Below are 22,876 nucleotides of genomic sequence, written 5' to 3' on the forward strand. Positions count from 1 at the left end.
GTTTTGACCTTGTAACAAGGTGACATTTAGGATGGAGTCACACTGATCAATCACTTCCTTTATGTCCTGGTGAGGACAGAGTCATACATTCTCACACCCCTGTCTTACCCAACACACACACACACACACACACACACACACACACACACACACCACTGGGAGAGTGGCTGGGGCAGGCAGAGGCTGCTGGGAAGGGGGTGTAAGTAAGGGAAGGCAAATGAGAATGCTGCGGGCGTGCTGTGACAGAGGAACAAGCCACGGTATGAAAGAGAAGTTTGGAAATACGGATAACTCCATAGATCAAAGGGTGAATACTTAGGCGAGCTCTCCACCCGCCACCCTTCATGCGTGTTGTAAATGTGCGTGTCCGTGCGTGCAGAGGTCCAAGGTCCGTGTCAGGAACCATTCTTAATCATTTCCTACCTTATTCAACGAGGCCAGCTCAATCAAACCCAGAGTTTGCCAATATGGCTCATCTCACTGGTCAACTTGTTCGGGGGGATCACCCCCTAGGTTGATCCTCTGGGATTACAGGCAGGCTGCCACACACACCTGGCATTTATGTGGGCTCTGGGCATCTAAATAATGGTTCTCATGATAATTAAGCAGGCTTTTTGCCACGGAGCCACCTTCCTAGCTTTTGATGATAGGAAAGTGGTTGGGATACATATATTTATACGTGTGTGTGTGTGTGTGTGTGTGTGTGTATGTGTGTGTGTGTGTGTGTGTGTGTGTGTATTTGTCAACCAGTGGGAAATTCTTAGATTGTCACTGGCATATGGAAGATGAGTCCAGCTGGGTGCGAATTGTAACATTTACTGAATGAAGCCATTAAACCTATATCCAGCTGCCAGTGACCTGTGGACAGCTGGGAGTCCTGACTAGTGAGTTCAGAGAACCAGATGAAGTCCTGGGAATTTCTCTCTGGTTTATGGTGCTCCAAAGAGACTGAGTTTCTCGGCCTCAGGTCCTTGCTGTAGCTTCTCGACTGCTTAGCTTGCAAGGTTTGGTTTGGTGAGGCTGAAAACAGTTGAAAAAATACATGGTTCATGAAGAACAAAGGGTGCTGGTGCACAGCTCTAATGCCAGTACTGAGAAGACTGGGAGTGCTAGGCCAGCCTGGGTTATGTAGAGAGCCCTTTCTTCCAAAAGGAGAATGTGTTTAAAGTATAATAATAAGCTTATAGTTTTAAATCTAGTAAGTATCAGGCACTGTGTTGGTCCCTGAGGTTACAGGACTAGCAGTTCTGTGGGGTCCAGAGAAGCAGAGATAGAAGAGACATTTATATTGCCTCAGATCAGGGTGGGGAATTTATTCACTTTAGATTATGACGCATGAGCTAAAAATGGAAAATGACCACGAAAGAAAAATTCAAAGTGGAATTTCTAAGTTCATGGTGAAAGATGTAAATGGAAGGAAAAGACTGAAGAGGGAATCATGGAAAAAGCAAAGTGAAAGAAAACTCAAAATATGACGGCAGAAAGAATCTCAAATGGAATCCCAGTGACAATAAATATTAATGGCCTAAACTCATCAGGTAAAAGATAGGGATCGATGACAGGATGTGGTGGTGGGGAATTTAGCTGTGTCATTTTTTCAGTTTATATTTTAAATACTTCTTACCTGTGTAGGATGGGATACTTGTCACATTAATTATTCATTAGCATTTAGACACATATAACATAAAAACAGAGGTTTGTTTTCAGGAATGGATTTCTTTGTCAAACACCTTTTCTCCACTACTTAATGCTTCTCCCTTTCCTGAGGGGCTTTATAATATAGCAGGAACTGAGATAATTTAACAGACTAAGAATGAGGGGCAGGAGGGAAAAGAAAGTGAAGGGTGCTTACTGAATTAGGTACTGGGTGGTCTTTAAAAAGTATATCACATTTACTGTGTTTATTGTGTGGGCACATGTATGCTATAATGCAGTAGAGGTCAGAGGACAACCTGTGGGAGTCAGTTCTCTCTTCTACCGTGTGGATCCCCATGATCAAATTCAGACCATCAAGCTTGGTGACCTTTTATCTGCTGAGCCATCTTGCCAGCCCCCAGAGGGTTTTAAAAATAGAAAGATGTCTGAAGTACAAAGGTATATCCTGGTATAGCTTACTAATCAAATACATTGTAGTGTCAGACATAGTTTAATTAGGCCTTATTGAATATCTGCTGTGGAATAGGCGATTAGCAAGTCACTTCCCCATTGTATCAATACCGATTGCTACAACAGTGTAAGAAGCAAACACAAAACCCCAGTGTCTCTACAGATATGCATATGGCATTTCTCCATAGTCTAGAGATACCTGAGCTGACCTGTGTCAGCAGTGTGGGCAGGGGTTCTCAACCTGTGGGTCGTGACCCCTTTGGGGGTTGGGACGGCCCTTTCTCAGGGGTCACATATCAGACAACCTGCAATCAGATATTTACATTACGATACACGACAGTAGCAGAATAACAGTTACAAAGTAGCAACAAAATAAATTTATGGTTGGGCGTCACCACAGCATGAGGAACTGTGTTAAAGGGCTGCAACTTTATTATGGTTGTATTATATGTATTAAAGGAAGGCTAACAACCACTGGTATAGGGTCTGGCTGATCTTGCTGGATCTTGCTGTCACTCTGGCCACTGGCTGGTCTGAGGTGGCTGTGGATTGTCTTCTAGCAGACCAGTCTGGACCATGGTAGAGGCCAGTATCAAAGACAGAGAGGGCAGGTATTAGATACTACAAGGCCTTGAACAGTCCAGGAATATTTACTGACTAGAGCAAGGTACAGGCTGAACCAGATTCAAGGACTGGAGAAACTGACTCTGCCTCCATGAGCCGATCTGCAAAGTCATATGGCGGGGAGCATGCGCAGGGAGAGAAAGCATCAGGCCCCTTATTTTTGCGGCTGACCTATCATGCTCCTGTAGTTCTGCGAGGCTGTTGGAAGCCCCTTCCATGAGGTGTCACTGTGCACACATAAGAGTGGCTTGGAGCCAGGTCTGCAAGAGTCTTTTAGAAGGTGCAACCTTTGTCAGGGCTGTGTCACTGTTGCTGTGGCCACTGGTCTACGATGTTCTGTCCCTGGATCTGGGGTTGAGGGTTCCGGTCCCCACAATGGCTTCGTTGGTTTCACTGCTGTCTGTCTGCCCCACTCCTTTTTTTTACAGAGGAGCAAAGCAGACAGTGAGGCTTTCTCGCTGTACCTGTACATTAATGTCTTTAGCCACTTGCTGTCCAGACCACTAGGATGGCAATCTATTTAAAGAACATTCTGGTACCTTCTTCCTTGGCTACCAAAGCTGTGCCAGGGACAGAGATGTATCTGAAATAGGGACACAAAGGCCCTGGCATACAACAGACCCACTCCACCTAGAGAGGGAAGAGGGATTTCCTGGGGACCCTTGCTTTCCTCCGGTCACTGGACCATGAATGAGTTCTTTATTTTTATTTCCAAAGGAGAGACATTGAGTCTGAAACAGGCTACAAATTGGCAAAGTGTCCCTGGCCTGCTTAGGATATCTTATTGGAGTGCCTCTTCATGAACTCTCTTTACTTTGAAGCTGGGGTGGGGTTGGGGGTTGGTGGGCTGGGCTCATCCAGGTTTGGCTGTGCTGTGCTTTGTTTATCCCCTGGCCCGCATCACCAGGGTCCCCTTTCACCACACAGGATGAACCTAAAATGTAACAGATTTGATAGATGTGACGTCAGCTTCCCTTCCACATGGGAGGCGCCAGCGTTCCCACGGAGAACCCACACTCAAGGAGAAGAGCCGAAAGAATGTATCAATAGACACTCCACAGCTCTCAGCATCTTAAGGAGGAGGAAACCCCCTCTCTCCAGAAATGCCAGGGAGCAAATGTGGCACTGAATCATCAGAAAACAGACAGATTCTTGTCCCTCTTATTTTTAGAAGCCGCTGTCTAGGTACTGGGAGCAGTCGAGAGGGAAGATTATATTTGGAAGTCCTAATTTGGGAGAGGCTGGCTTTAAAAAGCCAACAGGCTCCCATGGAGGCTGCTTATCTTCTCTCCTTCTCTCTGTCAGGCTGAAGCCATGTAAGCAGATTGCATGCAGAATCAAACAGATCCATCTTGCCTACCCTTGATGTTGGTTTGTCTTTGTAGTTTCCCGAAGCCACAGTCTCAACTTCGGGCTGCCATCGGGAAGTAATGGTGCCAGGGACTTTGAGTTTTAGAAAGTTTGAGATGGCTGACTCAAAGAAGATAAAGCAAGGGAGGATGGGGAAAAGGGGGAGAAGGGGAGGAGGTGGAGGAGGGGGAAGAGAGAGAGGAGGGGGAGGAAGAAGAGGAAGAAAAAGAGGAAGAGGGGAAGAAGAGGAGGAAGAAGAGGAGGAGGAAGGGGAGGAAGAAGAGGAGGAGGAGAAGGAAGAGGAGGAGAAGAAGAAGGAGAAGGAGAGGAAGAGGAAGAGGAAGAAGTGGTGATTTGTGTTGTGGAGAAGTATAGGAGCTTCAGGCATGGGTGGATCCAGGTCCTCAAACCTTAGCACTAGGACTCAGTTTCTATTGCTCTTTTGCAGAGATTTCAGTCTCAGGCCACAGGATACAAAGCCTTCAGCCATTGCAGGCTTACTTTCTAGCCACTTAGTGGCTGCAATAAAAAGATGGGTTCTTGATTCACGTAGCAGTGCCCTCTTTCAATTCCAGAGCTCAGAAGGCAGAGGTGGCCAGATCTCTTGTGAGTTCAAGGCCAGCCTGGACTATGTACTTCCTCATACATCATGTAGTGCCAAAAAAAGAAGGGCCTCTCCTCTCTGTTCCTCCTCACTTTCCCCTCCCACCCTTTGTTTTCAAGACAGGATCCTGCTACATTCTTTTTCTATGTAGCCCAGGATGGCTTTGGATTCATTATGTAATGTTCCTCAGAAATGCCTTGAGCTTCTGTCCTGTCTCAGCCTCTCAACTGTTGGGATTACAGGCCTGTGCCGCCATGCCTGACTCTCCTCCATCCCCGTTCCTTACAGTGAGGATGGAATTCAGGGCCACAAGCTGGCCAGGCAAATGCTCTACTCCTGAGCTCTGCCCCTAACCTACGACACAACCTCGCATTCTGAGAAATCAAGAGATTTTTAGATCAGAATCCCATTTGCTTGCTGAGGCTCTCTTGACCCCCTTTCCACACTAATTGTTTCCATGGGAGTAAAGTACATGAGTGGGTAGTGCTTGGGCCCACTGGAAACTGGGTGGGCGCTTGGCAAACAAGGGTGGTCTCAGGGGCAAGATGCTGCAGACAACAGCCAGGGTGCCAGCATCCAGTTCGAGGCCTGTGGGGCCTGCGGGGAGGGAAGGAAGGCTGGATGGGGGTATCTCGGAGTACCTCTGGGCTAAAGATGTTTCAGGAGTGCATGAGAAACCCTCCAGCCCCATCCCTGTCAGAAGAGTCTTCCCACATCCTCCAGGAAGAGGCCCGCTCTAACATCCCCGCTGCAGGCAGCCATCAGCCAGAAGTTGTCCACAGAGGCATGGCCTCATTCGCACCGGTAGGCTTGAGGGCTGTGCAGCTGGAGCCCCTGGTCCACGAGGCTCCCTGCGCTGGGCATCTGAAAGGCACTTTCTTACGGCAACCATAGATAATCATCTGAAAAGTGTCTCTTGGATCCGGAGCGGTGTATGTAGCTGTTAGCTCAGCGTTTGGGGGGATGGGAAAACCGAGGCAAGAGAGATTACAACTTCTTCCCACGACTCTACACCCCACTGGTGGCTGTCTACCCTCTTTGTGATGGAACAAATAGTGTTCCCTCGAACCTAAGGCCATCTGGTGCCTCTGGGTGTGACTTCTTCTTTGGAAACAGGGTCTCTGTGGATGTAATTCCATGGGCTAAGATGAAGTCAGCCTGGATTGGGGTGGACCCTTACCCCAGACTGATTAGTGCCCTTACATGAAGAAGGGAAATATTCCCAGGCATGGACAGAGGGGAGCGGACCATGGGACAATGGAGACAGGACAGAGTGGAGCAGTGACTCCAAGAAGCCACCAACTGAAGCCAGAACACAGGCATGGAACAGTGTCCCTCAATCCAACCAAGTCAAAGCTGTCATAGGCTGGGAGATGGCTCAGTGGGTCAGGGGCCTGCTGCACGAATATGGGGCCTGGGTTTGATTCCCAGTACCTCCATAAAAGCCAGGTTTGGGCATGGATTTATAATCCCATTGCTGCAGAGGTAAAGATAGGGGGATCCATGGGGCTCAGTGGCCAGCGGCCTGGCCTACATGGGGGGAGTCAAAGCAGAACATTATTCTGAGACCTTGTACCATGGAGATTACACAGTCTTCAGGGTTAGAGAAAGGTCAGGATGGCGTGGGGCTCATGACCTCCTGGTGGATGAATAAGATGACCGACTGTTGGACTTTCAGGCTATTTGCAGTTTGCGGTTGTTACAAGTCACGTGATAAGCTCCCTTGGGTGGATATCTGGTTATTTCCTTAGGTTAGATCCCTGGGCAAGCCCTAAGGTTCACATGCAGGTGTGTGCAGCTGTCCAGGTTCTGACCATGGTCACCCACTGCTATCGCTATGCCTTGCCATCCTTAGGTCAGTGCATCCGCCTGTCTGACCATCTCTCCCTCTTCGCTGTGCTCTGCTCGGGTCAAGTGGGGATCTTGGTACAAGTTCGGCCAGTCTCTGCCTTTTCCAAGCTTGCTGCTTGTCTCTCATGTTGAGCTGAGATTATATAATCATGGTGTGGAGAGACACTCCCCAGATGTGCGGTAGATGCTGGGGTAGAGGAGTGGGAAACGCTCCTGGCAGCGAAGGGCGGGCTGGCCACGTGGCTTCCCTACTCCCTGCCCTGCTTCCCTAGTCTCTGAGGACGTAACCTTATTCAATATCTTCCTACCTAACCCGATAGAAATAAACCCCCCCACAGCTCTGTGGGTTTGCTCACGCTGCACCGTGACCTAGGAACTCACTCTTGAATCTCTCTTGAGGCTTGCCACTCAAAGAAGCAGAGCCTCCATCACCTGTATCTGTGGTTTCTGCACTAAGATAACAGGGTTTTTAAAAACAGGCTGGGGAGATGGCTCGGTCAATAGGGCACTTTCTGCACAAGCATGAGGATCTGAGCTCGGATCCCCAGGACCTGTGTAAAAGCTGGTATGGCAGTAGAATGTGTCCTCACTCCAGTGCCACAGCCTGGGGACTTGCTGGCCAGCTGGCTTTGCTGAAATGACTCCAGGTGAGGTGAGAGATATTGTCTCAAAATATTAGGGGGAGGGTGGCAGAGAATGATACAAAGTTGATCTCTGGCCTCTGGATGGGCGTGCACAGGTACACACACATGCATGCATTTGTGTACACACACACACACACACACACACACACACACACACACTCACACACTCACACACACTCCGACACACTAAATAACTGTAATAAAAACTGTGTAGATACAATAAAGTCTAGGAAGGGCTGCAGAGATGGCTGAGCAGTTCAGAGCACTGGCTGTTCTTTCAGAGGACCTGAATTTGCTTCCCTTCACCCACATGGGAGCTCAGACCTGCCACATAACTCCAGTTTCAGGGGTTTCAATACCCTCTTACGACCTCTGCAGGCACCAGGCATGTACATGATGAACAGACATCCATGCAAGCAGAACACCCATACTCAGATCATAAAATAAATACATTCCCCCCCTTTTTTTTTCATAAGCTGGGGGAGAAATTGGAATTTTCCAGCAAATGTCAACCCATCCATCCTCCATGCCTCGGTGGGCGTGGGGACAGCTGAGCTCATCCCTCGAGTTGCTGGTCCTCTGGCAGTGACTGCTTTCTTCTTATTCATTCAGCCCAATCCACCCCCAGCCTTGCCCCATGTGAGGGAACCAGCCCCTCTCCTGCCTTCTCAGCCCAGAGCCTCCCAGCTTTGTCCTAAGGTAGCAGCACCTCGAAGACTTGGGTTCCTGCCAGTGGCCTTCCTGTACCCATGACAGATCCCAACTTTGCTTACCAGGAGTGTGTTTGAGCCCCCAGATGGCTCCTTCATGAGCTTCCAGGAAACACAGACAATCTCAGCAGCAGAATTCTAAGAACTGTTCTCCCCTTCAGCATGGAGCAGACAGCCGGTTTGTCTGGGGCTCTGGGCCCAGCTGAGTTAGTGGAAGGCTCAGGGAGGGGGCATACAGTGACCATGGGCTCTGCCTTCACTAGCTGTAGCTGGTTACTTACAAGCCAGAAAGGGGCACAAGGATGGCAGTGGCTTCCTTCATCCTTCTGGTTTCACAGACTTGGGGGGGGGGGTGGAGGCTCAGTCGATAAGTGGAGGCCACAGGAGGACAAACCTAGTTCGTCTTGAGGTTGATTCTGAGGCAAACAGCTGTGGTAGGTTCTGGAGATAAAAAGGATACTGACCTGGTGGGTGACCATACCTCAAGGAGCTGTTATTCAGTCTACAAACCAGGAGTACAGCACAGAGAGGTTTAGAGACGTTACCAAAGCCACACAGCTCTTATGTGGGGTTTGAAACTTGGCAACTTTGCTCTGAAACTTGGCCCTCTGACCATTTGGTGATCCTTATACTTCCCACTACGGATGTCTGACTTTTCTTACCTGACACCGATTTGCTGCTGGCAAAGGAGCACACAGTAGGTCCTTATTTGCTGCTGGCAAAGGAGCACACAGTAGGTCCTTATTTGCTGCTGGCAAAGGAGCACACAGTAGGTCCTTAGTGACAGCTGTTATTTGCTATTTGGTGAACAGGGCCCTCATTCACTCACCGTAATGGAGGCAAGCAGGGGAGCTGGTCCACTCTCAGTTCTTGGTTGAGAAACTGAGGCTTAGAAAGTATGTCAGCCATGAGGCCAAGGTCACACCACCAGCAGGAAGATGAGCCAAGAATCCAACTGTCAAGTCCAAGTCCCCAGCAGTGCGCAGCGTCTTGCCTGATAACACCAAACCGGCTGATTAATAAGTAATACCGGCTCATCTGTCTCTGTGAGCCCTGCTGCGGCGCCTCTGTAATTACCTGCCCGTTTCCTGGGAGAAGGGGGGGGGCGGTGAGCTCCCAGGACGAACCCCTTTTCCTGGGAGAAGAAAGTCTCATCATTCTGGCCTTGCAGGCTGGCCCCAGGGGTCCCTGTTTGTCCCTCTGTGTAAGCCTTCTCCTCCTCCGTACTTAAGTCTCTCTGCTTCTTTTTCTTGTTGTCTCTGATCCTCCATGAGGAGCCAGTGGCTGATGCTTCAGTCTCTCCTTGCCTGAAAGCCTCGTGTCTCTGGAGTGGGGAGGTGGAGGGGACAGTGAACCCAGCCCCGTGGGAGGGAGGAGGCCTTTCTGGTGTAGGGCCTTTAGCCTGCACGGTGTAAGGTCTCTAGCCTGCATATCAGTACATACCCCGGCTGTAGCCTTCAGAGCAGTTTGATGTGATCCGGTCATTTTGTCCTTTGACACAGAGGGGCACCCAGTCTTAAACCCCAAGGCCAGTTCAGTCCTCCAACATTCTCACTGTATTGGATGCTGTGGCTCCTGTGAAAAAGGACCACATGTTTGGTGGTTTAAAACGCCCCGGATGTGGAAGCTTGTAGTTCCAGGTCAGGGGTCATTCAGTGAAGAGTCTCCCCCTGGAAGGGAATGTCTTTCTTAGCCTTTACAGCGTCTTGATCTGGGTGGGGCTAGGGAGTTTGCTCAGTGGGTAAAAAGTACTTAACAGCAAAAGCATGAGAACCTGGGTTCAGATCTCTAGCCTCGAATAAAAAGCCCATAATCACAGCAGTGATTATGTGAAGGGAGCAGTGAAGGAAGGAGACAAGAAGCTCATGGGGGCTTGTTGGCTACGATCCTAACTCCAGGTTCAGTGAGAGACCAGTGCCAAAAGAACAAGGTAGAACGTCGTAGAACAGGACACCCGTCCTTTGATCTCTGGTGTGGAGGAGCCTAAACATGCATGTACCTAACATACATTACATGTGTGGACCCAGAATCACCTGAAAAAGAGTTTCGATTGAGTAATTGTCTTTATAAGGCTGTCCTGTGGGCACATCTGTGGGGGGTATTTTCTTGATTGTTAATTGATGTAGGAGGGGCCAGCCCACTGTGGGTGGCACCATTCCCTGGGCAGGTGAGTCCCGGTTGTATAAGGAAACTAGCTGAGCTGAGCCTGTCAGTGAACCAGCAAACAGCGTTCTCCAGGGTCTCTGCCTCAAGTTCTTACTTGAATTCCTGCCCTGACTTCCCTCAAGGATGGACTGACTGTAAGCTAAGATAAACTCATTTCCTCCCCTAAGTTGCATTCTTTAAAAAAAAAAAGCATTAATTTTTATGCATATGTGTTAAGCGCTTGCATGTACGTCTCTGTATTGCATGAGTGCCTGGTACCAGAGAGGCCTTGGATCCTGAAGAGCTGGCTTGACAGACAGTTGTGAGCTTCCGTCTGAGTGCTGGGAGTCAAACCCCGGTCCTCTGCCCAAGCAGCGAGCACTTGTAACTGTTGAGCTGTCTCTCTAGCCTCTCCCCTCTTGTATTGATTTTGGTCAGAGTGTTTACTCATCACAGCAGAGCTGAAACTGGAAAACACATGCTTGGCTCATGCATGCATGCATGCGCACCCCCCCACACACACATGTGCGCACACACAGGCACACACTCTCATACATGTGTACGCACACACAGACACACACTCTCATACATGTGTATGCACACACAGACACACACTCTCATACATGTGTACGCACACACAGACACACTCACACGCATATGTGTGCACACGCAGACACACTCACACGCACATGAGCACACACACTCACACGCATGTGTGCACACACACAGAAACACACGCACGTACATGTGCACACATATACACATGTACACACAGTAATAGTAATACTGACCTTGGGAAGAGCCTAGTGTGCTAGAGAGCTCACTTTGGAGCCATTATGGTCCATCTTGCTGTGGGTGGCTGAGCATCCTAACTGGCTGTTCACCAGAACAAGGGCAAGAGGATGCAGCTGGTTGCTGCACCCAGCCCCTTGGGATGCTCCTTGAAAGCTCTGTCTTGAATGAAGCCTCAGGCGCAGCCTCAAGGAATCTGGTTTCAGTGGCTCCCACTGCAGTGGCTGTCGGAGCTCATGGCAGTTGCTGGCTCTGAATGGCTTCTCTGCACACTTGGGGAAGAGGGGGGACTTGGAGACTGAGCAGGGAGCTGGATAGGTGGGTGAGTCCCCTTGAGAAGAGGATGCGGGTTCCTAGAGGGTGTCTACCCAGGAGGATGCAGAGCTGAGGTTTAGCCATATGACTTAATAAATTCTGTGACAGTACCCTGTTTCAGTGAAGACTTGGGCCAGAGCCCAGCATGCAAAAGCAGCTAGAAGCATCCAGTTAAAAGCAGGTTCTTTAGGGTATTTTTTTTCTTACTCTTGCCTGAGAGGTTTAGAAGACCTGATTGGACAAAAGGATGATAAAGACACAGAGGTAGCAGACAGACAGATTTCTTCTCCTGGTAGCTGCTGCCCAGTTATGTGACTTTGGGGGCTTCCCTCTCTTCCTCTGGGTCTCTCCTCTGAAGCTAGACAGCTTGACCCATCCCATGTCATTATGAAGACACAAGACAGTAGCTGTGGCTGGATGGGACACACAGTAGGTATCTTGGCATTTGGCATATGTTGGTTCTGTTTCTTCCTGAAGAGAGTTGAATCTGAGCCAGGTCTTTGCAGAATTCACAGTCCTCATGGCCAAGAAGCCATACTGGGGGTAGAAACTCCCCGGGGTCCAGGGGCTGAGACTCCTGGGAGATACTTGGGTTCTTTCCCATTGTCAGCACACAGTGTGACTTTTGTCATTCTGTGAGTTTCTTGGGTGTTTGTTCAAGTGTTTGTTGAGGGCTTAGTGTGTGTGCTGGGCTTGAGTAGGTTTGAGAACACAGGCTCTGGCATCCAAATGCCCTCAGCTCTGTCCTCCAATCCGCTCACAGGTCTTTGACCAGAGAGACACTCCAATCCCCTGGGTCCCTTCTCCATCTGTGAAGTGACAGGAATGACTGTGTGCCATCGTCTCATCTAAGAAAATACTCAGTGAGGTCTTGCCCCCAAACTGAAAGATTCTGTCGAGTGGTCCTGCAGGGCAGTCATCCTAGTGGGCATGCTTTGTAATCCCAACTCACTCACTGTGTAGCCTTGAGCAAGGAATGGAATTTCTTGGGTCTTAACTTCCTTGTTTATAGAATGAGAATGACAGCTGCCACGGAAGGGGCACAGAGAACCTCAGATGACACATGGAGACCTTCTGGAAGGATGTCTGGAATATAGCAGGTTCCTAATAAATCACCACAACTGATATCACCACAACTGTCACAGTCAACATTGTAGTCATCACCACCCTCACCATCATCACCACCTCCATAGCTATCATCTATAGAGCCAAGCTCCAAATGGTCTCTCAGATCCTGACAATCTGAATCCTAGCTCTCAAAGGGAGACTTTAGTGGCAGATGTAGCGACTCACCCTGGGCTCTTGATGGGAAACTTTACATATGTGTTCCCAATGGAGAGAGGGACCTCCCTCACTTTGCTGGGAGGTTCTAAACACCTCTTGGTTTCTTTGGGCTTTGCCATTCTCTCTCTACCGTGAGTACTTTCTCGTGGCTGGCAGGAGCAGCACACTGGGGAGCTGGGATGCTGATGTCATGGGATGCATTCCCATTGTATATCACCCTCCACTCCCGTCCGTGATTTATTTCCTGTGTCTAGTGACTTTATCTCAGAGAGCCAGTCTGGTTTGGGGAGATGGGTCTTTTGGCAGAGGATCATGTCTGCTCTGGAACTCTTAAAATTCCCAGCTCCATCCCACTCAAACCACATGCTGCAGGTTGGCATACACCAGCCTCATTGGCTGTCAGGTCCTTTATCTCAGTCAAAACATTTGAATCAGAGGGTGGGTTATAGATCGTGGAATCAGAGCAGCCCCTAGTGTGGGCATTCTTATTGCTACTTTAGACTCTGTTTTTTTTTTTTTTTGTCGTTAGGAAAATGTGGTGGTCATGTCTTCAGTTTGCAGAGGGACATGGAAACATTAAGTGCCAATTCCCAAGGTTGCATGGAGCTGGCCCAGGCTCCCTGAAACCTGTCAGATGTGGTTATTTAAACAGACCACCCTTCCCTTCAGGCACTCCTGGTTTTTATCAGCCTTGTTTTTCCTGCTGTCTTCTGAGCCTGAGTTGCAGACTTCAGAAGCAATGTGGATGATCCTGGAAGCCACAGGGAGACGCACAGGTACAGGCGAAGATCAGGGGTTGTTATAGCTCATTTGATAATATTAGCATAGTGTGCAGCAAGGTGGCCCGTATGCAGTCTGACAGAACCGTCCCGGTTCCTCTACTCTTGCCTCCTCCTTCCTCTGCTGCAGCCATCCAATAACTTCCCCTGTTCTGTCTGGGGTTAGTGGCTGCCCTTCCCCTCCGCTTGCGTCCTGGTGCTGTCCGTGGTACTGACTGCCAATCCGGATCGTTCTGGGGCGCCCAGCCTCCCCTCCTGGCCTCCCACCTCTCCTCCCGCAGGCAACGCGGCACAATGCATCGCGGTAGGAGGCAAGCTGGTCTCCCCTGCGCCGGGAAGCGGCTGCCCCTCCCTCTGGATCACACAGGGTTTTTGCAGTAGGTGACAGCAGGATCGGGTACCAGGGAAGCAATTGATTCGTCTACTGTCCGCATCCCAGAGTTGCCTACGCTGCCCAGAGAGGGAGAAAGGAAAGAGAAGAGGGGAGAGAGAGACTTACAAAACCTTCCTTCCATGTGGAGTAGTCTGAGTGAATCATTGCCCACCGCTGCAGACTCCAGCTGTACTTAGTTTTTGCCTCTGACGGGGGTATTTGTCTTGCTTTTTTTTTTTTTTTGTGCATGATTTAGGGGCATGTGTTCGTGTTGGTGCCTTGGTTTTATTTTGGGAAGACCGGGAGAGTCAAATGCACAATTTTCTTTCAGGCATATCTGCTGGTCTTTCAAGCCGAGTCGCTGGGACTTAACATCTCTCCCCGGCAGGGAGTTGGCAAGAATTTGGCTCGCGTATTCTGCTGCAATCCTCCGCTGTCCTGGTGAGTGACATTCTTCCAGGTGGTCCTGCAAATGGACTACGAGGTCTCAGGACCCTAACTGAGATGTTGCGTGCATGAGCTAGGGAGAGGGCAGCAAGGACGGTGAGGCTGTTTGAGAACTGAGCATAGTTCTTTGCCTGCATTCTGTAGGCTTTCATCAGCAACACTCCGGAGACAAATGGGATTTTAGTTCAGAGTCCAGGGAGGAGGCAAGTGTGTGCCTGTTTAGGTGATGTGAACAAGAGTGGCTTCTGCCCAGCTTGTCCTCTTTGTAGCAGAAGCTGAGGGAAGTGATTGGCAGCTCTTGAATGAGTTAACCCTTCACGGCCGGTATGGCACAGGGGACCTCTAAGTGTTTGGATTTGGTGGGTGGGCATTTTGGCCCTGGTTGGGAGAGTCACTTGAGTGTGGAAGGTTAACCCTTGCCTGAGCATCCTGGGCCAGCATTTGCTTAGGATGGGGTTCAGCCTGGGCTCTTCGCCAGGGCTGGCTAAGTAATTGAATTGTGGTGGGTTCTGCAAACTCAGCTGTCCTGAGATGGGAGAGCGGGGACGCATGAAAGCGCCAGCTTTTCTCTTGGCATGGTCAAGCAGTCAGCCGCCTGCCGAGCCGTGGATGCTCTAATTTTACAGGTGGTGTCACCTGTAAGAGACTGGATGGGGGGAGGTATGTATGTGGCTGTGACACAAGGACTCTGTCACTGAGCCCACCTTACCATAGAGAAGAGGAACATGACATTCCAATACTATGGTCCTAATTCCAGGACAAGCCATAACCCCTATACCAGTTTCTTTCTCTGACATTCCAGTGGGGCTAACCCCATACCTACCTGTTAGTGAGTGGGAAGCAGAGGTCCCTCACCACTCAATCCCCAAGCTCATGTTTAATTTTAAAACGCTTTTGCCAGTAATCTGTGGTCTATGGGAGAGGATTCTGCTCTGCTTTCTGCTTTAATTACTTCCTACCTTTTTGGGGAAATGAAAGTCTGTATTTTTAGCAGTGCAATCCACTTCAGCCGTCTCTATCCACTGGAATTTCTTCAGGTAGTTGAACTTGGGAGATAGGAAGAAAAGGTTAGCCCTAGGGACTGGCAAGCTGGAAATGTCAAGAGGGTCACCCAGCCCCAGAGCCATGAGAAGCCGAGGAGCTCAGGATACAAGCCTATGTGGGCAGGACACAGGAGGAGAGAATAGGTAGCCTAGCGGTTAGTGCCAAGGAGAGGGTCCTCTGAAACCTGGTTGCCAATCCGGGTGACCTTGAGGAATCTGCCTCCCTGGGAAGCCATACATATGAATAGAAAGTGAAGAAATCTAGCTTGCTTGAATGGGATGCTGCAGGCTTGCCCATGGTGACACTCCTAATACTGAACTTTCATGTTCTTTGGTTGGAATGAATTGTGTCTGGACATTGGAGTAGGAGCATGCGGTGGGGCATTGAGGTTCACTGTTGCAATGAGAGTGAATCCTTCAACTTCTGGGCTGTGGGGAGGCTGCAGGGCTTGGAGGATTATCAAGGGAGCCCCAGGGGCCCTAGGCAGTGTCACAGATACTGTGGGACATTTCCCTAGTCAACCTCTAGTTTCTAGCCCTGCAGCACAATACAGCCCCTTGGACCAGCCCAGGCCCTGGGTGTCCAGACACGAAGGCTTTCTGGCCATACATCTCCCTGCCTCCTCGTCTCCCTCAGGGTGGCCGAGAGCCAGGAGCCTGCCTCCTCCCTGTCACATCTGAAGTGGTGCATTGGGGTGCACCAGTGAGAGAACCTTCCGGAAAGATTCTTGGCCTTGGATCAGGGCCCTTGAGTCTCGGGGCTCTCTTCCCTTTCTGGGCCTCAGTTTCCCCATCCATGCAATGAGTCAGCTGCTCTGGGTGACTAAGGCTCCTTTCAGATCCCCAGGTCTTCATTACAGCTGCTGCTGTGACAAGAGGTGGCCATACTTTTAGGGAGGGTTACTGTTGTTTCCTTCTGATCTCACTTTTGGCGAGTGGGGGAGCCAGAGAAGGAAAGCGCCTTGTCTAAAACCACACAGCAAGTCATGGTGTAGCCCTCTTGGAGTCTACCTTCATGGATATCAAGGCATTCTCTTATTCCTACATCCTGGTAGTCCCCACTTCCCGTACCTGGCCCGGGGTGTGGAAAGGATGGGGGTCCCCAGTGGCTTCTGCTGCCCTGTTACCTCAGTCACTGTGTCTGATGTGTGTTTTGGGGTGGGTGGGTACTGGGGGGTGGCTTATATAGGTCATGAGAGACTTCATCAACACCTCCCCTTTCCCGTATCACTCACAGACCATGGCTTTCTGTCAATCCCACACCCTGCCCCTCACCCTACACCCAGCCAACATATGGTCCTGCCTTTTCCTGCAGTGGGCTGGGGGCAGGGTGGTCCTACAGGCAGACAAACTGGAGTTGAGGTAGTAGGGTTTATTTCTGTTAAGAGCTGTGGCTGAACCTGGATAAAAATAAACCCCGGGACCCAGTAGTGGTGGGCTGAAGCCGAAGCATCTGAATTATTCTGCTGCTACCCAAGATGGAGAGGCTCATGTGTTCAAGGGAGGAGGAGGAGACTACACTGCAGATAGACTCCTTCCTTCCTGCCACCCGCCCCACCTTCCAGTCCAGGAACTGCAGTGTGGTCACTGGAGCTGTGTGATTTCGGGCAGGTTCTTAACCTCTCTGAGCCTTAGTGCTTCCTGTAAGGCTCATGATGGTGAAACAGTATTGCCGTTAAGACCTCAGGCTAGACCACGGGTCCTGAAGATGAGTCAGCTTAGAACTTGGTTCCAGCACTCTCTATGTGTGTGGTTGCACAGTCCTGGACTTCACTTACCTCATCTGTCACGTCCTTTGTGGCAGTGGTGACATTATTAGGACAGCTAAGAGTTAACGCATGCCAGCTGCTTAGCTCTGAGGCTGACAAGGTATAATCGAGCAGGAAACAACCCTGTCCTGGGGGTGAGGGGCGTGATATTGGCATCAGTAACAGCAACACTGCTCACACAGAGGCAGGGCTGGGTGAGGGGGAGCCTAGAAGGACTCCTCTGTCCAAGGCACAGCTATGAGACCCAGGAGGGAGCAGAAGTGCTTGCTAGGGGCAAAGGATCCTGAGGCCTCAGTTTCCCCATCTGTGAAATGGACACAATGACCTTCTCCCTCCAGGCTTTAGACATTCCAAGCAAATCCCAGGTCATCATTGTTCAGAGTGGTCCCGGGAGGGTTAAAGAGTATCTGCTATCTCCAAGATCTAAGGCTCCCTTGGCTCTGCGTAGCCCAGAGATTTTGCTGAGTCATCTCGTCCTACAAGCTCAGGGCTGAGCTTCTGATTTTCTTCCTGCTAGTAGTCTTTACCTGGCCTGGTAATCCTTCCTCAGGGGCCTAAGATGCTACATGGTGAGACCCTTAAGGGCTAGGCTGTTTAAGATGTCAGAGTGAACACAGCAGATGCTTATGGCCAACTGAATGAACCAATCAATCAATCAATCGGCTGATTAGTGAAATGATCAACTTATGGATGGGTGAGTCTGAGAGTGGCCTTTAGTCAATGTTCTAGTCAGAGGTATGTATGCAGTAGGCGCTCCATTAGTGTTCGTTGAGTGTGATGATCCGTTGCAGGCAGATCCCTCCTCTCTTGCCGGAAAGTCACTGCTGCTGATTCATTTACTGTGTACTGGTGGTTTACCCAGCACGAGGGCTCTGAGGACTAGGACAAAGTCCCATTTCCTTTAGGGTCTTGAGTAAGGTACAGTTTGGAATGGACGAGGGCACAGAAGGGGTCTCTGGTCTGCCGGCTTGCAGCACCGAGCACTCGGATACCTGAAATTCTCTGCTGAAGGTTAGCCCTTTGCTCCCCAAGCATTGCCTAAGGGGCAGATGCTTCTGGGGTGTGTGGGGAGTCAGTATGGCTGGGTGTAGTCATTTGCGGGATGGTAAGAAGGCCTAGGCCTTCCTACCTGGGGGGCAGGCTTGGGTTTTACAGCAGAGGAGGAGTTTGCATCATTTGGGGGGTTTTGGAGGCAGCAGACGACTGAGAAATGTCAAAGGTGCTGGCTGTGTCCTGTTGGATGGCATGGGGGTGGGTGGGAAGGGTGGTGGCTACTAAACTTCTGTCGCTGCCCCCCCCCCCCCGGAGGCTGAGGAGCCTGGATGAATGGTTGGTTCACTCTGTGATTCATAAATTCCCCTCGTAAATTGTTATCAGGTGTTTCTTGCTCCCCGAACTCTTGAATGTGAGCACCTGTGCTTTTGCACAGCACAGGGCTCTTAAGGCATTTTTAAGAGTACCGAGAGAGTACTTGGGTAGAGGAAACTTCTGACACTTCTGGTGTGTAATGAGACTTGATGTTCTCCCCGAGGCCTGTCCTCTGTACCCAAGAGGACTCGAATCTAGAGCAGGCTCCCCTCCCCCCTCCCCTATTTGCTTTTTGATTCTTGTCCCCATCCTTGCTAACCTTGGGGGACTCTGGGTTCTAACATGGCACCAGGCTGCTGCCTGCAATGTCACCACAGTTTCCTTGAAGCCATTGTCCTTCGGTCATTAGCTTTAATGATATAACACAGGCTGAAATCTCATTGCACTGGAGCCGTGGCCGACTGTGCCTCAGTGAACCAGCCAGAGAGCAGGAGATGGGGCCTCAGGAAGCCGGGGTGTGCCCGCCCCCCACAATTAACCACTTACAGGGCTCCCCTCATGGCATCAAGCCAGGTCTGGTTTGTGAAGAGTGAGCAATGGACGGACAGAAGGAGGAACTCTCTTCCGCCTTAGCTCCCGCTTGGCGCTTCCAGCTGCCCGGTTCTGTCCCTTTTTTTTCCCCTTCGTTGCATCTCCACAGTGACAGGCAGAGACTTGTGAATGGAGCTGCTCTCAGCAGCACGCACCTTACATAAGTGGCTTTTCTGTGCCAGCCACTGATGGCAGGTGGCGGGCGTTTGGGGGCCACTTGGAGCAGAGATGCCCTGAAGTTAGTTAGAAGGCAATTCAGGGCAGTGGCAGGAAGCACCTGTGTGGCTAGCTCTGGCCGTGACCAGCATCCGCACTCCCTCTTCCAGCTGTCCATCCTTCCTGTACCACTGTTCTTTGGCTTTGAGTGTCTGCCTCTGTCTGTCTGTCAGTCTGCCTGCCTGTCTACCTGCCTGCCTGCTCTTCACCCCCATTTTTATTTTCTTTAAATCTCTCCTTTTTATTCATAGGTTCATTTCCCCCACCTTGTCCCCCCCCCCCCCGCATCTTTCTCCCTTCTCTTACCTCTTTACTCTAGTCCTCCAACCCCCATCCGACCCAGTGCCGGACTCCAGTATCTTCTGCTGTAGATACACAGTCATGATTGTGTAGGTCCTAGGGCTCAACCAACCTGGCTTGCTTGGGGCTTTCTATGCTCAGATCAGCACGCAGACCAGCTTTGACAAGCCGGTCATTGTACCTCTAAGCCATACCTGCCTGAACCTCAGTGAGGCTTTCCAGAGGTCTGAGGCTCTGTGCTCTCAGCGACCTGCCCTCCTACTAAGGGGTACACACCGGCTTCTGAAGCTGTCCCCAGCCTTGGCATCCTGCTACTTGGGTGGGCAGAGCACAGCGGCCCATCCAGGGGTGTGAGCCGACTCCCTCTACCATCTGGCTAATACATTATCCCACCACCGGTCGCCAGGGGGAACAGGACACCACTGGAGAGTCCACATGAGGTACTCTGGGTCAGATTTCCCTATGGGACTCTCAGACAATCTGGGGATACATAATGCTAGAAGGCCTGTGTATCTAACATGTTCCCTCACAGCACTGGGGCAGCTGATCCAGGACCCACACTTAGATGGTCACTGTTGCTTACAGAGTTGGTTCCATTCCCACAACCCCAAGTGTGAGTGGTATGTCCTCTGGGTTAAGACCATTCTAGGCACTAGGGACCATAGCAGCAGGTGGCATGCAGCACCCTCTCCTGCCAATACCCCAGCTGCGGGTCTATGACAAAGGACATAGAGGTATGAAGTATCCAGAGAGATCCAGCTCGGTGGATGGGAGAACATGGTGGTGGCCATGAGAACCTTCAGAGAAGGCTGCTTCCGAACACACATAGCCCCACTGAGGAACGGCAGGGAAATGTCTGCTTTGCTGGGGGAGGGGACAATGACAACAGGACTTTAAGCAGGAGCTCCTCCATGCCACTAGCAATGAGTGCTATTCTGGTCACTCGGTGGGAGATGGACAGTGGAGAGTGACTGGGAGCTGGGGACCTTGAACAGAGCCATCCTGGGGCTAGGTCAGGTGAAGGTAGGGGAGCCAGGGGTGGGGGTGGGGGTCAGATGTGGGTATGTCTTGCAGCTGTGTGGAGGAGATTGGAGTCCATTTCAGGGATGGCTATCCTTGATAGATGTCCATTGGCTATGATCTTGGGGATTTAGGCTCTGGGGAGAAGGGCCTCTCTGTGTGTAGGGGCCAGTGGGGTATAGCAAGACCAGCAGAGAGTGACAAGTAAGAGACTGTGTGATAGCTGCAGGTACCCACTGCATGCAATAAAGGCATGATCCTTTTTCCTCAGAAGATGCAGGGGCTGGGAGTGGCCATGTTCATCGGTCACCAGATGAAGGGTAGGGCAGCTTGTTAGAGGTGGTGATGCTTCTGGAGGGGTCAATGCCCTGTGAGGCCCGGTGTGTCTCATTAAGTCAGCTCAGAAATCTGACAATGAGAACTCAGGGCATAGACCTTGGGACCCCTCATCTCACTCTGGGTCTGGGTCTGCTTGTGGCCCCCCTCCAGAGTGGGCTAGACCAATTCTCAAGGGGATTAGCAACTAAGGCCAAAAGTAAGACCAGGGTCAGGCAGGAGACAGAGACAGACCAGCAGGTCCTGCATGAGACTTGCCTGACTGAGGGGACCATTGCTGTCTCCTCTCACCAAACTGTGGGGTGTGTGTGTGTGTGTGTGTGTGTGTGTGTGTGTGTGTGTATTCGGGTTCTCTAGAGGAACAGAACCGATAGAATGAACACACATACACAAACACAGGGCAGGGGGATTTATTAGAAAGGCTGCCAGGCCGTGGTTCAGCTAATCCAACAATGGCTGTCTACCAACTAGAAGTCCAAGAACCCAGCGTCAATTCAGTCCATGAGGCTGAATGTCTCAGCTGGTCTTCAGTGAACTCCAGATTCCAGAATCTCAAAGAAGTAGGCTCTAATGCCAGTGTGAAGGCATGCTTGTCCGTGAGAGCAAGCAGGCCAAGAGAGCAAAATTGAAGCTGGCTTTTCCCACTTCAAATAATTTACTTAAGAAAGAAAATCCCTCACAGATGTGCCCAGCCATTTGGGTTTCAGTTAAACTCCAGATGCAGTCACATTGACAACCAGGAACAGCCACCATAGTGTCCATCTGTCCAGGATGCCTGGGCTTTGTCTCCATCCTTGGCTAATATCTGTAGAGGGGTCCAGGAAAACTAAATAGTGGCCATGGAGTGGGGGAGTGGGATTGGGGATTCACTTCTGGTGACAATGACAGAGGAATGGGCTTGTCCTCTAACCTCAATTGTCCTCGGAAGATGGTGGTGTTTTGTAAACTAGCAGGGTTTTGTTGTTTTATTTTTATTTTCTTGAGATAGGATCTTGTATAGCCCAGGCTAGTCTCACACTCACTATGTAGCTGAAGATGACCTTGAACTCCCAAACCTCCAGTCTCCGTGTCTCATATGCCAGGCTTACAGCCACCATGTCTGCCAACTGAGGCCTGAAGGCTTTGTGTCTTGGTGGGAGCCCAGTCATTTCACACCCTCATTTCCTGAGACACGCCTTCAACCTGAGTGAACCTCCTTCCCCCGTGATATTTCTCCATCATTCCCTTTTATCCCCTGACTCCACTCCCCTCCCTTCTCGGGCAGTGCTGTTCTATGCTGTCACTGCTAATGGGCTCCCTTTGGATGGCAGATGGACGCTTCGAACACGCCTTTAAACTTATGTAACCAGTGTTGCACCGGATGGCCTGCGGCTTCTCAACTCTCCTGGATCAGTCTCTGCTCTGTTCTATTGCTGGGCTCCGGGGTGTGAATCGTCCAGTTTGTATCTTGTATCATGTTTAATGGGGTGTGCATGTGTGTGTGTGTATGCATGTGTGTGTGCATGCATGCACATATGTGGATTGTACCTGGCTCCTTGTATACCTATGCCCCAGCTCCCATTTCCCGCCAGCCTATCTTATTCCTGAGATTTCTTTGCACTCACTGACTGTAACTCCTTCAGGCCATGGAGGCCACTGGTTTGATTTTTTGGTTATTTTGCTTAGCAAACACTGGGTGCCAACTTATGATGCCAAGCCCAGGGTATGTGGAAGAGGCAGGAGATTGCCTGGGGTCTGGAGCTGGTTTTAAATCCCAGTTCTGCTACCCAGTGGCTGTGTGAGTTTCTCTGAACCTCAACTTCCTCTGTAACACGGGATAGAGATGATAAAACTTGTTTTATAAAGTCAAGCGTGAAGTGAGATGGTGTGGGCCGGCGCTCTTTGGGTTAGACAAACAGATGCTGATAGCCTGTGCTAGCCACCTTTCCAGTACTGTAATACAATACCCAAGACAATAAACTTAAAAAGAAGAAAGGTTTCTGGTAGCACACAGTTCTGGAGGTTTTAGCCCCTGGCTGGTTGGCCCCCTTACTTTTGGGCACAACTTGATCAGAGCACACAGTTGAGCAAGCTGTTTATCTCATGGTGATTGGGAAGCAGAGAGAGAGAGAGAGAGAGAGAGAGAGAGAGAGAGAGAGAGAGAGAGAGGGAGGGAGAGGGGAGAGGGGAGAGGGGAGAGAGGAGACACACACACACACACACACATACACACACACACATACAGAGAGAGAGAGAGAGAGAGAGAGAGAGAGAGAGAGAGAGAGAGAGA

General features: G+C 50.4%; 1 protein-coding gene across 1 annotated transcript in view; it reads left to right on the forward strand.

Annotated features, from left to right (window-relative positions):
- The first annotated feature begins 13,644 nt into the window (after positions 1 to 13,644).
- Rph3a (rabphilin 3A) overlaps positions 13,645 to 22,876 on the forward strand; it is a 72,699-nt gene continuing 63,467 nt past the window's right edge. The window contains exons 1-2 of the mRNA XM_028766157.1: positions 13,645 to 13,792; positions 13,909 to 14,018. The gene's annotated coding sequence lies outside the window, so the exon portion shown is untranslated. The remainder of the gene's footprint in view (positions 13,793 to 13,908; positions 14,019 to 22,876) is intronic.

Source organism: Grammomys surdaster, unplaced genomic scaffold (assembly GCF_004785775.1).
Source record: "Grammomys surdaster isolate TR1022 unplaced genomic scaffold, NIH_TR_1.0 166, whole genome shotgun sequence".
In the NCBI taxonomy this organism is placed as follows: Eukaryota; Metazoa; Chordata; class Mammalia; order Rodentia; family Muridae; genus Grammomys; species Grammomys surdaster.